Genomic DNA, 13,976 nt, shown 5'->3' on the forward strand with positions numbered 1-13,976 from the left:
GTGTGCTGCCCAGGCAGTTTTGGCGGTGTCTCAGTAAAACTCTTTGGTTGCAAGTAACAGAGTCCTTGGACTGCAAGGAGATCAATGCAGTCAATCCTAAAGGAAATCAGTCCTGAATATTCATTGGAAGGACTGATGCTAAAGCTGAAGGTCCAATACTTTGGCCAGCTGATGTGAAGAACTGACTTATTGGAAAAGACCCTGATGCTGGGAAAGATTAAAGGCAGGAGGAGAGGGGGACGACAGAGGATGAGATGGTTGGGTGGCATCACTGACTCAATGTACATGAGTTTGAGCAAGCTCCAGGAGAGACTGCAGGTGTGCTGCAGCCCATGAGGTCTCAAAGAGTTGGATATGACTGAGCAACTGAACTGAACAGAAATGTGCTTCTGATCAGCTTCAGCAAGAGAGGATGTTTGTGGGAAGGATGTTGGGGTGGCTCCCAGAGTATGAAAGGACAGAGTCCACCTGGACTTCAGGAAGGACTGAAACCAGGAGCTGGGCATGGTGAGAACCCAGAGAGTATATGAGCTTAAAATAAAAAAGAGACTCAACTCTGTCCTTATACAGTATGTCTGTCTGTCTCTTTTAGCATGAAATATTGTGTTTGCTTCTCTGTACTCCCTTCTTTCTGTCTCTGCAGACATCCTTTTTTGCTTTGGTGACCATTTGGTCGGACATGGCCATTCTGTGTGTGTGTGTGTGTGTGTGTGTGTGTGCTCAGTTGTGTCCGACTCTTTGCGCCCCCAGGGACTGTAGCTTGCCAGGCTCCTTTGTCCATGAGGTTCTCCAGGCAAGAATACTGGAGTGAGTTGCCATTTCCTTCTCCAAGGAATCTTCCTGACCCAGGGATTGAATCCGTGTATCTTTTGCTTCCCCTGCATTGGCAGGTGGATTCTTTACCACTGTGCCTACAGTCCTCATTTTCAATAACCTGCAGATCTCTCAGCTCTAATTCTAAATTCCTGGGGGGAAAAATTGGAGAGGTCCAGCTGGGGGCCGACAGTGCCTGAATCAGCTTTGGCTGGAGGCAGGGTCCTCTGTTCACGCCTGGGGATAGGGATGGGGGATGCGGAGGGTGGGTGGTCCTTGTAAGAGAGGTGAATGGGCAGCATGGCTGTGCCACAGTGTCTGTTCCTCAGAGCGTGGCTGTGCCAAACAGTGTCTGTTCCTCAGTGCAGTGTTTTCATGGTTACTAGTGTGATCCACTAGTATGGGGAAATGGTTTTTGTTTTCATTCATAATGAACTTCTTAACAGCGCACTCTTGCAACACAGCGGGGCCCCTTTAAGGGTTTGTGTGCACTAATTATTAGAAACCCTATTGTTGGTGGAGTTGGAAGGAGGGGATGGGAGGGGAGGAGGGGATGGGAGGGGAGGAGCTTGTTGGTGTAGAGGGACTGACAGGGTGATTCTTTTCCTTTTGAGGGCAGGATGATAGCTTTTAAAGCTGCTCTCCATAAGAGTCTGTGATTACAAATGAAACAACGGAGTCTGGGCATCTCAGCCTGAAGGACGAGAGAGGAGGAATTGCGGTGGCTTGTGTGTTCCTTCTTCTTGAGCACAGTAGATGCACCTTCACCTGATTGGTGCTGTGGTGTGTTTGGGTCCATGCGTCTTTCTTTCCTATGAAATCTGGGACTAAGTTGCTAATGGTTTTACAAGAATTGTTCCTTTGTTTTATTTGAATATTTCTAACTTCTGGGAGACCATAGGGCATATGTGTGAATGGATCTCTACCCACTTTCCAAAGAGGGAAAACTCCAACTCACTGGTTTCCTTTACTGTCTTGGTTGTAAACTGCTTCTCTAACCTTCTTTCTGCCCCGAGTCATTCATTCATTCATGCATGCATTCACTCATTCCTTCACTCATTCATTCATACCTTCTGTGTGCCAAGCACTGTGTAAAGAGATAAACTTCATCTTACTTCAAGTTTGTTTTATTTATTTTAATTTTTGGCCACGCCCTTCAGCATGTGGAATCATAGTTCCCCACCAGAGTTTGAACCCACATCCCCTGCATTAGAAGTGGGGGAGGGTCTTAACCATTGGACCTCCAGGGAAGTCCCCTAGAGTTTGTCCTGCTTCGTATTTTCAATCACCCTCCCTGGCACTTCCTTTTTAGTTTTCCCTCCTCCTCTCAGCCTTTGGAAGGACCCCCCTGGCAGAAGATACCCTGGAAAATGACAGCTCCCCCCAGTCCATGCCCAGCTGGCCTGGTCCCAACTCCCCTGAGCCCCTTGTAGCCCCAAACCCAGGATGCTCTCACATCATTGAGGATTTGCTCATGTTTTCTCCCTTCCTGAAGTGTCCCCTTCTTCCTCCTGAATCTACCAAGCTCCTGCTCATCATTCAACATCTCCTGGAGCATCCCCTGCTAATTTAGCAGCCCAGCCTCAGCTCACAGAGCGCGCTGTGGGTGTGATGATCTGACTGTCATTCAGCTAGACTTGAACTTGGTGATGCCTAGGACTGTCCCACTCATCTTTAGATCCTGACTGAGGGATAAAGGATCGAATGCTACTCTGGGCAACAGGATGGGGGAGAAAAGGAAAGGATAAAGGAGATAAAGTCACTCATAATTCCACTATAGAAATGCATTCTGGGGGGATCCTTAAGGCTATTTGAACACAAAAATTTTGTGTGGTTGGAGTTACTATGTATCTTGCTTTCCCATTAACATTAATATATTAATATATCCTTGTGTCCACAATATTTATAAACGGAATTTTAGTGACCTTTTAAAATTGTACAGTCAATTCCTTTTTTTAAATTGTTGGACAGCTGTATTATTTTCAGTTTCTTTTGTAATAAAAAGCCATGGGATGTGTTTGTGCCTTAATCTTTGTTTACCTCTGATGATTTCTTTTGGGTAGGTTCCCAGGAGTACAATTGCTAGGTCAGAGGGTAGCAAAGCTATAAAGATTTGAGCGATAAGAGCAACTTGCCTCCCAGAAAGATCATACCAATCTCTCCTCCCATCTGCAGTTCTGGATGATTGGGTTTGTAAATTCTTAAAAAAAAAAAAAAAAAAATGGAGGTGAAAAAAAAAATAAGAAGCACTGATATCCTCTTTTTTAAATTTTTTAATTGAAGGATAATTGGTTTACAATGTTGTGTTGGTTTCTGGCATACATCAACATGAATCAGCCTGATATCCTCTTAACTGGCTATGACTTCCATCTGGAGGGAGCTTTCCAGGTGGCGCTAGAGGTAAAGAATCCACCTGCCAATGCAAGAGACATAGGAGATGCAAGTTTGATCCCTGCAACGGGAAGATCCCCTGGAGAAGGAAATGGCAACCAGCTCCAATATTCTTGCCTGGAAAATCTATCTGGAGGAAGTGGCAGCTTTTCCTGTTTTTGGAGCCCCTGTGTGGAGACAGGCTTGTTGCCTTGCAGTCCAGGGCTGGGAGCTTGGCCCTCAGTGACAAGGGCCAGGGCTCTCAGCATAGCTGCCCCTTCCATGACCCCAGAGAGACTCTGTACCTTTCCGAAGTAGGGAGGGAAAGAAGCTGCTTGCTGACCTGTGGGCAGGGGGCTTCAGACAGCAATGCATTGGCTGAACATCCATCACTGAGGGACTCAAGCTTCAGGAAGCCCATCTGGCTTTATAAAATCTACCAGACATTAAAGGAAAATGGAGTGAGGGTGAAGCATTCATTGCCGTCATGGTGCAGAGAGGTCGCTACTGTGCATTCATCTGCCTGGGGCTTCCTGGCCACTTAAGCCCAGGAGCAAACAAAGATGGGTTCCCAAGAGGTCATTCATTTCCAGACAGGAAATTGGACCTGCCTGGAAGCTGAACTTGCACCCTCTTGCACATATACATCTGTTGAAATATTAAGTATACTCTGCATTAAGCAATGAAGGATACACAGATGTAGTTTCAATCCCTTGGTTGGGAAGATCCCGTGGAGGAGGAAACGGCAACCCACTCCAGTATCCTGGCCTGAAAAATCCCATGGACAGAGAAGCTGGGCAGGCTACAGTCCACAGGGTCTTAAAAAGTTAGACACAATTGAGTGACTAAGCACACAGAACCTGCAAATTCACTTTGAGGGGTACAATTGTAGCCCCCCAAAGGCGATAAGATCCACTTGCTGTTGGCACCCCTGTTTAAACCGTGGTATTGCTTATTTTTGCTGATATACTTCTGGAATTGGTGCCATTTTGAGGACACTTAAAAAATAAAGTGAACCCTAATCAAGTTTTTATTTTCCAGCTGAGGAGGATCTCACATAGATTATGTTTTTTAAATTGACATTATTTTGTCACCTAGTAAACTGAAAAAAATTACTTAAAACGTTTAATATGAATGGACTTCCCAGGTAGTGCTGCTGCTGCTTCTGCTAAGTCGCTTCAGTCATGTCCGACTCTGTGCGACCCCATAGATGGCAGCCCACCAGGCTCCCCCGTCCCTGGGATTCTCCAGGCAAGAACACTGGAGTGGGTTGGCATTTCCTCTCCAACGCATGAAAGTGAAAAGTGAAAATGAAGTCGTTCAGTCATGCCCGACTCTTTGCGACCCCATGGACTGCAGCCTACCAGGCTCCTCTGCCCATGGGATTTTCCAGGCAAGAGTACTGGAATGGGGTGCCATCGCCTTCTCCAGGTAGCGCTAGTGGTTAATAACCCACCTGCCAATGCAGGAGATGTAAGATGAGGGTTCAATCCCTGGGTGGGGAAGATCTCCTGGAGGAGGAAATGACAACCCAATCCAGTATTGTTGCCTGGAGAATTCCATGGACAGAGCAGCCTGATGGGCTACAGTCCATAGGGTCGCCAAGAGTCAGACACAACACACAGCACAAATTGAAAAAATTAATTAAAACATTTAATATGAACAAAATGGGAGATGGAAAGCTAACACCTGGTGAGTATTAAAACTTTTGTTTTAATACTCTGGTCCCTTTAAAATTCTCATTTCATTGAATCCTTACAGTGGGAACTGTTTTTTTTCTTATTTTTGTAGATGAGGGAACTGAAACTTAGAGAATTTAAATAACATTCAAAATCATGAAGTCAGTAAGTGGTAGAGATGAAATGCCCTTCTCGGTATTTAGGGGGTGGTTCTTCTCCTGGCTCTGGCAGGAGCTGGACTAAAGGGGGGCGGGGTAAGCTAGCTGCCGTGACCTGGTCCTGGGAGGGACAGGGCTGTGTGCCCCTAGGAGAAAGCCTGCTGTGGTTTCTGCTGAGGATCTGCTCTGAGAGGAGCTTAGAGGCACTTCAAAGGGAACCAGATGGAGAAGTTGGACAGCTCCCAGCTTCTCTGGCCTTAGACCCTCACTGTGGGTGCCTGTGTTTAGTTGGGGTGATCTGAATCCTTATGCAAACATACACTCTCGGTGGGTACTGCTGTACTGATTTCCAGCTCTCTCAGCTCAGGAACTGGAGCCTCACCTTTCGGTACCATCATAATGAGTTTGTCGGTAGTACTGCGGTGTGAATGGCTTTATGCACACGGGTGCATAATCCACCCTCAGGAGGCCTCAGTCAGCTCCAGGGGATGTGAGTTCAGGTTGGAGAGGAGAAGGTCAAGGGGATCTGAGTTTTTAGGCATTAGTTGTCAGAGGCTGTGTCTTAGTCAAGTCTTCACCCCCACCACTGCTCCCTTTTCTCCTGCATGAACCAGGAGAGAGAAAACTAACTGGATGATTTAGCATCATCCAAAAAGGGGAATTTGGGGCTTCCCTGGTGGTCCGGTGGTTAAGATTGCACTTCCACTGCAGGGGGTGGGACGCACAGGTTAGATCCTTGGTTGGGGAACTAAGATCCCACATGTTGAGTGGTGCGGCCAACAAGGAAAGAAAATATGAATTCTGCTAATTCCTAATCAGCAGAGTTTAAACTATTACTGGTACACATCCCTCCCCAAGGCTGCCCTGGTGGCTCAGTGGTAAAGAATCTGCTGGCCAGGGCAGAAGATGTGGGTTCGATCCCTGGGTCAGGAAGGTCCTCTGGAGAAAGAAATGGCAACCCACTTCAGTATTGTTGCCTGGGAAATCCTATGGACAGAGGAACCTTAAGTTTAAACTATTCCTCAAACTTAACAACAAGAAACCAAAGCTTGCCCTAAGATTCAAACTCTGTAAATAATGGAAATTAGGGGAAGAAATAAAGTAAAACAAAACAAAAAGGGGAATTCATTGTAAAGAGTTAGGGAGTTGCAGCTGGACTCCATGGGGTCCTAGAAACTGGGCTGGAAGCTATTGGGAAGCCTCCTGTTCTCACTTCCTCCCCCTCCCCAAGACCCTGCTCTCACATCTCAGCTTCATTTTCTGTATATGTGTGTGTGTGTGTTCACTGTTCTCTTTCTGACTCTGTCTCTCCAGGCTTCTACTTTTCATGTGCGTGCATGCTAAGTTGCTTCAATCATGTCTGACTCTTTGTGACTCCGTGGACTGTAGCCTACCAGGCTCCTCTGTCCATAGGATTTTCCAGGCAAGAATTCTGAAGTGGGTTGCCATTTCTTTCTCCAGGGGACCTTCCCGACCCAGGGATTGAACCCACATCTCCTGCTCTGGCCGGCAGATTCTTCACCACTGAGCCACCAGGGAAGCCCTGAGGAGGGACGTGTACCAGTATTTTATTGGTATACCAGTATTGGAAGGACATATTTAGTATAACAATTTGTTTTAACTACTGTTATTGCTGGATGGTGGGATTCTGGGGGATTTTTATTTTATTCTTTTTTTAAGGGTCTTAGTTCCCTGACCTGGAATCAAATCTGTGTGCCCTGCAGTGGAAGCATGGTCTTAACAACTGGACCACCAGGTCCAGGTCTTGTCTTTTTCTGTCTTAAAATTTTTTTCTACAATAAGCATAAACAAGTAACATAGACAGGTTAGGTTTATGTTAAGAGTAAGCAAGTTAAACCCAGTGGTCGAGTTTCACTAGGCCAGTAGGTAATGAGTGGCTTGTAGAAGATGAACAATAGGTGATCTCTGCCCTCAAGGAATTTATGGCCTGACGGGGAGGGTGATATAAGCACATATAAATCAAGCTGAAAGGAAGCTATGTTAAATGCTAATAGATTATTACAAAGCGTGTAAAAGCCATTTACACTTCTAAGAAGTTCAGGGAAGGGCCTCATGAAAAGAGTAGCCCTGGATCTGAATGTAGAATAGGGGTTCTCAGCCAGGGGCTCTTTGGCCCCCAGAGGACATTTGCCAGTCTCTAGAGGCATTTAAAAAAATTTCATGTATTTATTTAGCTGTACCAGGTCTTATTTGCAGCATGTGGGATCTGGTTCCCTGGCCAGGGATTGAACCTGGGCCCCCTGCATTGGGAGTGCAGAGTCTTAGCTACTGGAACCACCTGGGAAGTCCTTCTAGAGGCATTTTTTCTCTTTTTAATTTAAATTTATTTATTTTTAATTGGAGGATAATTACCTTACAGTATTATGTTGGTTTCTGCCATACGTCAACATGAATCAGCCATAGGGATACGTATGTCCGCCCCCCTGCCCCCCGCCCTTGAACTTCTCTCCCTCCTGGAGGCATTTTTGATCTTCACAGATGGGATGGAGGGAATGCTACTGGCATCTGGTGGAGAGACCAGGGTTGCTGCTGAACATCCTTCAATGCTCAGGACAGCTCCCTCCCTGACCAGCAAATAATTGATGTCAAGGCTTCTAATCCAGTCCATGGGATTTTGGCAGACAGAGCTGGGAAAGAACCTTCCAGGCAAAGAGAATGATGGCAGGGCACAGTGGCAAAAACACATGATGTGTGCCCAGGAATTAGCGGAGGGCATGTGAGGCTGGTGGGGTGGGCCCAGCTGGCTGGTGGGGCCCTCAGTACCAAAGCAAGCAATTGGATGTGTTCTGTGGTCAGTCGGGAGCTGTGGAAGTTTTGTGTTTTTATTTATTTGGCCATGTGGGTTCTTAATTGTGGTGTGGTGGGAGGTCTTTGTTGCAGCATGCGGGATTTTTTAGTTGTGGCGTGCAAACTCCTAGCTGTGGCACGTGGGATCTAGTTCCTGGACCAGGGATCAGACCCAGGTCCCCTGCATTGGGAGGGTGGAGTGTTAGCCACTGGGCCACCAGGGAAGTCATACCGTGGAAGATTTTGGAACAGTGGAATCGCTCCATCAAGAAGGGTATCATTTCTGCTCACCACAGCTTTGCCTCATTGCTGGCTCATCTGCACACCCATGCTCAATCACACCCGTATGTTCCTGTTTTCCACCTCAGGCTGTCCATTCTTTGTTTTGTACGCTTCCGAAGGAAAGCTGTGTCAGCATTCTGCTTTGCTGACCCGTGATTCCCATCTACTGGTGACAAAGGGATACAGCAAAAACATGATCCCCCTTTGGACCACTCTATTTCCTGCTGCAGTTTCCCAAGAATCTACCCTGGCGAGGGGTGACTGTCCACATCTGTGCAGATGGCCTCGGAGCAGCTTTGTTTGTTTGCTCATCACCACTGTTTGGGTGTTTGCTGACATCCTCATGCTCTCTCAGGATGCAGCGTGGGGTGGGGGGTGGTGCCCAGGGGACAGGTCACACTCAGCAGTGTCCACACGGGGCAGGCAGAGGCCAGGACTGGAGCTGGGTCAGATTGCAGTCATCAGATGAAAGAACGCTTGAGGCAGGGGAAGGAGTGCCCCAGAACTCAACAGGGTTCTGCCCCCACCTGTTCACTGCTGATTTGTCAGCAGAGCAGTGCTGGACACTTGCTGGACCGGGTCAGTACAATAGGTACCAGGTCAGTAGATCAGTGATTTCTTTTTTTTCTTAATATTTATTTATTTGGCTTTTCTGGGTCTTAGTTGGGGCACTTGAGATCTTTGGTTGCTGTATGTGAACTGTTAGTTGTGGCATGTGGGATCTAGTTCCCTGAGCAGGGATTGAACCCAGGCCCCCTGCATTGGGAGCTCAGTGTCTTAGCCACTGGACCACCAGGGAAGTCCCAGTTGGTCAGTGATTTCTGAATGAAAGGATGAGGAGAGGTTCAGGGAGGGATGGTGTGATGGCTCAAGATCACACTGCCAGTTGGGATCAGAGCTGAGCCTAGATCCATGGTTCCTGACCCTCAACTGGGAGCCCTTCTCCTGTGCTGCACCCCGTTCAGTGCATAGGGACCCAGAGATGTCACCCTAGGCCCTGACTGATACAGATCTTCCCGAAGACCAGGCCCCTATACCCAGCACTCTGTGCTCCAGTCCCCTCCTGTTGAAGTCCACTGCTGACCAACTAACTAATCCACCCTAAAAAGCAACTTGCCTTCTCTACCTGCAAACGAGCCACAGAACCACACCATACTACACCACAGGCTGTGGTTCCTTTAGTTATCCCTCCCAGGATAGCATACCCCCAGGGGCACCTCCAGGGCTGGTGCCTTGTTGTTTTTTAGTTGCTCAGTCGTGTCCAATTCTTTGTGACCCCGTGGACTGTAGCCCGCTAGGCTCCTCTGTCCATGGGGTTTCCCAGGCAAGAATACTGGAGTGGGTTGCCATTTCCTCCTCCAGGGAATCTAACCCACCTAGTGATTGAACCCACGTCTATTGCATTGGCAGGCAGGTTCTTTACCACTGAGCCCCCTGGGAAGCTAGCCCAGGCTTAATTCTTCACAGACCAGTCAGGGCTGGGGTTTGAGGAAAGATCCTATCAATGCTGAAGTTTGGGCTAAACTATACCATTCATGGCTTCCCAAGTGGCTCAGTGGTAAAGAGTCCGTCTGCCAATGCAGGAGACGTGGGTTCAATACCTGGGTTGGGAAGATTCCCTGAAGTAGAAAGTGGTGACCGACTCCAATATTCTTGCTTGGGATATCCCATGGACAGAAAAGCCTGACAGGCTATGGTCCATGGGGTTGCAAAGAGTTGGACACAACTGAGCATATGAGCATGTGTACCATTCACAGTAAAACCTTCTTGGTCAAATGCACACAGGGAGAGGAAGTAGTGTGAACTTGTCCATCATTTTCTCTGTTTTGGGATGGAGGCAGGGTGAATACAGGTGTCTCTGACACTACCAGAACCTTCTGGGAAGAAGCATTTCCCTGATGTCACGCAGCCAGAAGGAAGCAATGAATCAGGGTGGGATGCTTTTAAGAGTCCACTGAGACAGCAGCACTCCTCCCTGTGCTCTGAAAACCATGCTCACTGGATGTTAGTGTCCACTAACCCCAGGAAGGGGCTTGCAGGCAGTGCCACCCCTGGTCTCCCAGCCACAAAGCATCCCTAGGTCCTATAGGCACAAGGGCTGGACTCAGCCCCACCCAGGGCTGTTCAGGTATAACTCCCACGGTGGCTCCTGCTTCACCCTGCTGTTAGTGGGACACCATGGTCCTTCGCTCACAGCCTCCACCATAGGGAAATAATGTCACAGGTGTGTGCAGCATTTCTTTTCAATGTATTTTCTTGTTGTAGTTGCTCAGTTGTGTCTGACTCTTTGTGACCCCATGGACTGTAGCATGCCAGGCTTCCCTGTCCTTCTCAATCTCCCAGAGTTTGTCCACTGAGTTGATGATGCCATCTAATCATCTCATCCTCTGTCGCCCCCTTCTTCTCCTGTCATCAGCCTTTCCCGATATCAGGGTCTTTTCCAGTGAGTTGGCTCTTCACATCAGGTGGCCAAAGTATTGGAGCTTCAGCATCACTATTTTCTTGTATATCATCCCATTTGACAGGACTACTGGCTCTGGTGGGGACACTCCATTGTGTAGAGGACATAAACCCAGTGAGTCTCCTGGGTGCTTGTCCAAGGACCGTCACCCAGTGAGTGGTGCAGCACAGACCGGCTCTGTGGACAGCGAAACCTCCAGGCATCATGAAGATGAGAGGAGATGGAATGGGTGGTTTACAGTGCGGTGCTGGCGCAGAGCAGGCAGTGGGTCTGCCTGGGAGAAGGGCATGCTGCACACACTCCCTGGGGAAGGTCCCGAGGTTGGGGGGGTAGACTCCCAATCAGTGGGAGGTTCTCTCAAGCTTTTGTTTGATTTCAGCAGAACCCAAGTTGTGTTACAGTTTGAAAGAGCCTTGGGAAGTGGGCTTATGTATTAGATAGGCTCATTTTAGATAAAACCAGCCTTCACGATGACTTACCAAGATTTCCTCAGCAGAGCCTGAGGAATATCATAATATTTTACTGATTTTGTGCTGTCAAAAAAAGTTGGGACATCCATTTAGCACCGAGGCTTTGAAATCTCACATTCTAGTTTCAGTCCTGACATGGACTCGCTGTGTGATCTGCAGTTCAGTTCAGCCCCTCAGTCATGTCTGACTCTTTGTGACCCCATTGACTGCAGCACATCAGGCTTCCCTGTCTATCACCAATTCCTGGAGCTTCTCAAACTTGTGTCCATTGAATCAATGATGCCATCCAACCATCTCATCCTCTGTGTGACCTTAGCCTGATTATTTAACTTCTCTGATGGACATCTTCAGCCTGGGAAATGTAGATTAGAATCATGCCTACTTCGTAGAGTGGTTGTACCTGCAAATGCACGTAGGGCGCTTAGGGCTGTGCTCAGTAATCAGCGCCGCTTATTATGGGATGTTAACCTCCCCCCACCCCGAAATGTAAAGTGTTTCAGCTTGCCGTTGGTTCCCAGGATAGCAGGCCATCCCTCACCAGGACTTCCCTTTCTGTCCACCCTGTCTTCATGGCCATCTGGAGCTCACAACAAATGGAAAGAAAGCATACTGTTTTCATTCTGAATTGACAAATTTCTTATATCACCCTCCTCTAATCCAACTCTTTGTGTTCTGTGTTGGAATTGTTTTCTCCTTGGTGACCTAGTTTTATCCATTCTTTTCAGATCTGCAAAAGCAAATGGAACAGATGTTACAAAGCACTTCTCATTCTGTGTAGTTGAGAGGAATATCTTTTCTAAACGAAGCAAACTATTTGATGTATTTCAGCTTCTTAACTACTAAGCATCATTCTACCTCATCTTTTTTTTTTTAAATAATTTTATTTATTTATTTTTGGCTGTGCTGGGTCTTCGTTGCTGCATGGGCTTTTCCTTAGCTGCAGTGAGTAGGGCCTACTCTCCTATTGTGATGCACAGGCTTCTCACTGCGGTGGCTTCTCTTGTTGCAGAGCATGGGCTCTAGGGCCATGGGCTTCAGTAGTTGTGGCTCTTGGGCTCTAGAGCACAGGCTTCAGTGGTTGTGGTGCACGGGGCTTAGTTGCCATGGCATGTGGGATCTTCCCAGACGAGGGACAGAACCTGTGTCCCCTGCATTGGCAGGCAGATTCTTTACCACTGAGCCACCAAGGAAGCCCCTCCCCCTGCCTCCTCCCCCAACCCCCACCCCTCATTTAAAAAAAACTTTTTTCCTTTTTGGCCGAGTGGCTTACAGGATCTCAGTTCCCTGACCAGGGATCAAACTCAGACCATGGCAGTGAAAACCCAGAATCCTAACCAGTAGCCAATAGGGAACTCCCTCCTCCACACCTTTTAGAGCACTACCAAGGATTACCTTTCCAAGCGACAAAATGTTGTTACCCAAACCAGGGCCTTGCCTTTCTCTCTCAGGGTCTGTCTGCTCCTGATGGCTGCACCCCAGGAGTTGTAAGCAACCAGCACAGCTGAGAGGCTGGCATGCGCTGATCTCTCAGGGGAGCCGTGGGCTTCCTTACATCACCTGAAGCACAGGTGTTCTTGATGATGGATTGGCCAGCTCAGGAGCCCAGTTCACAATGCCCAGCCAGATCAGTTCTGTAGCAGTCATTAGCTGCGCTTTTTCCATAACTGTCCCTTGTAATTAACAACTCCCTGATGATCGAGACATGTGCTGGAGAACCTCCTCTCAAAATTGAAATTTCACTCACTAAAGAAAACCTGGCTGTTTTCCACTCTGCTTTTTTTTTCTTGGGCTTTTATGTTCTCATCAGGGAGGCATTCTGGGCACTGGCCAGACAGCCCTGCTGCAGACAATCTCTGTTCTTCCATGAGCAGGTAAGTCAGGCCTGGATGTGATTAGCCTTTCTCTAGCTCCTCCCACTTTGGGTGAGGTGACAGTGATTTTGGTGGCTGCCCAAGCCTTCCTGAAGACAAGCCCAGGGGCCTGGAATCATGATAGTTTCTTATGTGTCACACAATAACCAAGTCACCTCCAGATCTTTTCTGGAGGAAATCAAGATGTATATATATATATATAGATGATGGATTGGCCAGCTCAGGAGCCCAGTTCATATATATATATATATATATATATATATATATATATATATATATATATGACTTCCCTGGTGACCTTAGGCTAAGAATCCACTTGCCAATGCAGAGGACACAGGTTTGATCTCTGGTGCAAGAAGATCCCATGTGCCGCAGGGCAACCAAGCCCATGCACCGCAACTACTGAGCCCGTGCTCTAGAGTGTGTGAGGCACAACTGCTGAAGCCCATGCACCCTAAAGCCTCTGCTCCGCAACAAGAGAAGCCATTGCAATGAGAAGCCCATGCACTGAAATAAAGAGTAGCTTCCACTCGCTGCAACTAGAGAGAAAGCCTGTTCACAGCAATGAAGACCCAGCACAGCCAAATATATATGTGCAGAGTGTGTGTGTATATATTTGTGTACATGCTAAGTCAATTCAGTTGGGTCCAACTCTGTGCAACGCTGTGTACTGCAGCCTTCCAGGTTTCTCTGTCCATGTGATTCTCTGGGCAAGAATACTGGAGTGGGTTGCCATGCTCTCCTCCAGGGGATCTTCCCGACCCAGGGATTGAACCCAGGTCTCCAGAATTACAGGCAGATTCTTTACTGTCTATCAATAGCAGGAACATATTTAGTAGTGAAACTTCTGGATAGAACATAATATACAGGCTTTGTTTTTTCCTCTACAACCAGAACCATTTGAAAAATATGATTTTTGCATTGCTTGCTAATTTTCATTCATCTTAAATGTCATTATATCCTCTCTAATGAATTGAGATGAGTTTACAATGCCATCTAAAATTGGCAAATTTTATTTGGTTAGACAATTTCAGTAAATTAAATAAATGACATTGTACTATGAA

At 47.3% G+C, this 13,976-nt stretch overlaps 1 protein-coding gene and 1 non-coding gene across 8 annotated transcripts in view; one reads left to right on the forward strand and one right to left on the reverse strand.

The window, feature by feature from the left end:
* The window catches only part of REEP1 (receptor accessory protein 1), a 137,002-nt gene that overhangs the window by 29,183 nt on the left and 93,843 nt on the right, over positions 1–13,976 (forward strand). The gene's annotated exons all lie outside the window — the stretch shown is intronic.
* Positions 4,033–4,171, reverse strand: LOC139185996 (small nucleolar RNA SNORA68). The gene has a single exon (XR_011569573.1). It is a non-coding gene; the product is annotated as a small nucleolar RNA SNORA68 (small nucleolar RNA).

The sequence above is a fragment of the Bos indicus genome, chromosome 11 (genome assembly GCF_029378745.1).
Source record: "Bos indicus isolate NIAB-ARS_2022 breed Sahiwal x Tharparkar chromosome 11, NIAB-ARS_B.indTharparkar_mat_pri_1.0, whole genome shotgun sequence".
NCBI lineage: Eukaryota > Metazoa > Chordata > Mammalia > Artiodactyla > Bovidae > Bos > Bos indicus.